Source organism: Hoplias malabaricus, unplaced genomic scaffold (genome assembly GCF_029633855.1).
Source record: "Hoplias malabaricus isolate fHopMal1 unplaced genomic scaffold, fHopMal1.hap1 scaffold_248, whole genome shotgun sequence".
Classification (NCBI taxonomy): domain Eukaryota; kingdom Metazoa; phylum Chordata; class Actinopteri; order Characiformes; family Erythrinidae; genus Hoplias; species Hoplias malabaricus.
This window is the reverse complement of record NW_027101037.1, coordinates 27501-31534: the sequence shown is the minus strand read 5'-3', so window position 1 is coordinate 31534 and position 4034 is coordinate 27501.

Genomic DNA, 4034 nt, shown 5'->3' with positions numbered 1-4034 from the left:
GCTGAGAAACCATATGCCCACAGGATTAGAGGCGTCTGAACCCCTTTCGCATAGCCGACAACGATGAACCTCCCTCGGACTCGCTACGAGGCTTGAGGAGGGTCCTGATTCTCTTAAAATCTCAGGTGAGGGACTTAGAAAATATTCACTTTAAAACCACAGACCTCCAGAGGAGAGACCGGGCTTATCACAACCTTAGCCCAGAAGGCACCACTCTTCGGGCATGTCACTTCGCATCACCGGGGTCCATGGAAGTCTCGACTTAGGTTTTGAACGCATCCAGAGGGTGGGGGCCGGACTTACCACCACCCTTAGCCCAGAGGGCGTCACTCCTCGGGCATAAAATTCGGATAACCGGGGTCCATGGAAGTCAATTTTGACCTCCAGAGAGGGGGGGCCGGGCTTACCACCACCCTAAGCCCAGAGGGCGTCACTCCTCGGGCATGAAATACGCTACACCGGGGTCCATGGAAGTCAGTTTAGACCTCCAGAGAGGGGGGGCCGGGCTTACCACCACCCTTAGCCCAGAGGGCACCACTCCTCGGGCTTGAAATTCGCATCACCGGGGTCCATGGAAGTCTCGACTTAGGTTTTGGAAACCTCCAGAGGGGGGGCTGCACTTACCACCACCCTAAGCCCAGAGGGCGTCACTCCTCGGGCATGAAATACGCTATACCGGGGTCCATGGAAGTCCTTTTAGACCTCCAGAGAGGGGGGGCCGGGCTTACCACCACCCTTAGCCCAGAGGGCACCACTCCTCGGGCTTGAAATTCGCATCACCGGGGTCCATGGAAGTCTCGACTTAGGTTTTGGAAACCTCCAGAGGGGGGGCTGCACTTACCACCACCCTAAGCCCAGAGGGCGTCACTCCTCGGGCATGAAATACGCTATACCGGGGTCCATGGAAGTCCTTTTAGACCTCCAGAGAGGGGGGGCCGGGCTTACCACCACCCTTAGCCCAGAGGGCACCACTCCTCGGGCTTGAAATTCGCATCACCGGGGTCCATGGAAGTCTCGACTTAGGTTTTGGAAACCTCCAGAGGGGGGGCTGCACTTACCACCACCCTTAGCCCAGAGGTTCATCACTCCTCGGGCATGAAATTCGGATAACCGGGGTCCATGGAAGTCAGTTTAGACCTCCAGAGAGTGGGGCCGGGCTTACCACCACCCTAAGCCCAGAGGGCGTCACTCCTCGGGCATGAAATTCGGACAACCGGGGTCCATGGAAGTCAGTTTAGACCTCCAGAGAGTGGGGCTGAGCATACCACCACCCTTAGCCCAGAGGTGTGCTCCTCATCGGGCATGAAATACGCTTCACCGGGGTCCATGGAAGTCATTCGAGACCTCCAGAGGGGGGGCCGGGCATACCACCACCCTTAGCCCAGAGGTGAGTCACTCCTCGGGCATCAAATTCGCATCACCGGGGTCCATGGAAGTCAGTTTAGACCTCCAGAGGGGGGGCTGAGCATACCACCACCCTTAGCCCAGAGGTGTGCTCCTCATCGGGCATGAAATACGCTTCACCGGGGTCCATGGAAGTCATTCGAGACCTCCAGAGGGGGGGCCGGGCATACCACCACCCTTAGCCCAGAGGTGAGTCACTCCTCGGGCATCAAATTCGCATCACCGGGGTCCATGGAAGTCAGTTTAGACCTCCAGAGGGGGGGCTGAGCATACCACCACCCTTAGCCCAGAGGTGTGCTCCTCATCGGGCATGAAATACGCTTCACCGGGGTCCATGGAAGTCATTCGAGACCTCCAGAGGGGGGGCTGGGCATACCACCACCCTTAGCCCAGAGGTGAGTCACTCCTCGGGCATCAAATTCGCATCACCGGGGTCCATGGAAGTCATTTAGACCTCCAGAGAGGGGGGCCGAACCTACCAGCAACCTTAGCCCAGAGGGCGTCACTCCTCGGGCTTCAAACTCCCATCATCGGGGTTCCATGGAAGTCTCGACTTAGGTTTTGAACCGTTCCGGGGTCACCTCCAGTGAGATAACGCGGAAATCTCACTATATTCATGCCCACAGGCGAACCAGAGCCTTGGGCTTGTCATAGTTACATACGGTGTACCCAAACTTTCGTCTTTTCTAAAGGAACCCTAATGTCCTGACGGCACCGCACTGGAAACCCCCATGCCCTCTGAATTTTTACCACTCCGAGGTGCTCCGTTTTGGGCTTGCTACCTAGGGCGAAGAGGGTCAGAAATTTTTCTAAGTCCTACTTTAAAACGTCCCACTGGGAGACCACTAGGGTTAGCACTTTGCCAAAAAATCACGGCTGAATGCAATTTTCACGCCTCGCACCCTTTGTTCGTTTAGATTTAACAAAAAAATCAACCGAACCCCCTTTTTAACAACGCTTTGCCGAATTTAGCTCACTTTTCCCGGCCTGGAATATCTCACGCTTGCCCCCCACGGTACTTACCTCCGGGGAAGACACCCCCGTCGCTGCCAACACCCATGCCCGGCCCAGGCTCACCCGACTCGGCCTCGCTAGCTCCATCGCCCGCTCCAAACCTCCGGGGAGAAGACCCCCATCGCCGCCAACGCCCATGCCCGGCCCAGGCTCACCCGACTCGGCCTCGCTAGCTCCATCGCCCGCTCCAAACCTCCGGGGCTGGACCTCCAGGAACCCAGCGCACCTCTCGAACCTATCCGGCCCACACTTAAGCACTCCTCCTCGGACTAAACCATTCAGCCCGCGCCGCTGGAACGAGCGCCCACTGGAAGACCTGAGCCTCAAACCCGCGCGCTTTACGGTTCTCTATCTCCCCGGGCTCGGAGCACTTTTCTCGGCCATGGGACCTCCAGGGGGGGCCCCTCTTAGCTCCGTCATCATTTCTCTAAGTCTCACTCCGCCCACTGGAAGACCTGAGCCCCAAACCCGCGCGCTTTACGGTTCTCTATCTCCCCGGGCTCGGAGCACTTTTCTCGGCCATGGGACCTCCAGGGGGGGCCCCTCTTAGCTCCGTCATCATTTCTCTAAGTCTCACTCCGCCCACTGGAAGACCTGAGCCCCAAACCCGCGCGCTTTACGGTTCTCTATCTCCCCGGGCTCGGAGCACTTTTCTCGGCCATGGGACCTCCAGGGGGGGCCCCTCTTAGCTCCGTCATCATTTCTCTAAGTCTCACTCCGCCCACTGGAAGACCCGAGCCCCAAACCCGCGCGCTTTACGGTTCTCTATCTCCCCGGGCTCGGGGCACTTTTCTCGGCCACGGGACCTCCAGGGGAGGCCCCTCTTGGCTCCGTCAATATTCCTTTAAGTCTCATTCCGCCCACTGGAAGACCCGAGCCCCAAACCCGCGCGCTTTACGGTTCTCTATCACCCCGGGCTCGGAGCACTTTTCTCGGCCATGGGACCTCCAGGGGGGGCCCTTCATGGCTCCGTCAATATTCCTTTAAGTCTCACTCCGCCCACTGGAAGACCCGAGCCCCAAACCCGCGCGCTTTACGGTTCTCTATCTCCCCGGGCTCGGGGCACTTTTCTCGGCCATGGGACCTCCAGGGGGGGCCCTTCATGGCTCCGTCAATATTCCTTTAAGTCTCACTCCGCCCACTGGAAGACCCGAGCCCCAAACCCGCGCGCTTTACGGTTCTCTATCACCCCGGGCTCGGAGCACTTTTCTCGGCCATGGGACCTCCAGGGGGGGCCCTTCATGGCTCCGTCAATATTCCTTTAAGTCTCACTCCGCCCACTGGAAGACCCGAGCCCCAAACCCGCGCGCTTTACGGTTCTCTATCACCCCGGGCTCGGAGCACTTTTCTCGGCCATGGGACCTCCAGGGGGGGCCCTTCATGGCTCCGTCAATATTCCTTTAAGTCTCACTCCGCCCACTGGAAGACCCGAGCCCCAAACCCGCGCGCTTTACGGTTCTCTATCACCCCGGGCTCGGGGCACTTTTCTCGGCCATGGGACCTCCAGGGGAGGCCCCTCTTGGCTCCGTCAATATTCCTTTAAGTCTCATTCCGCCCACTGCCATACCCGAGGTCTTTAACCGCGGCGTTCACGGTTCTCTATCACCCCGGGCTCG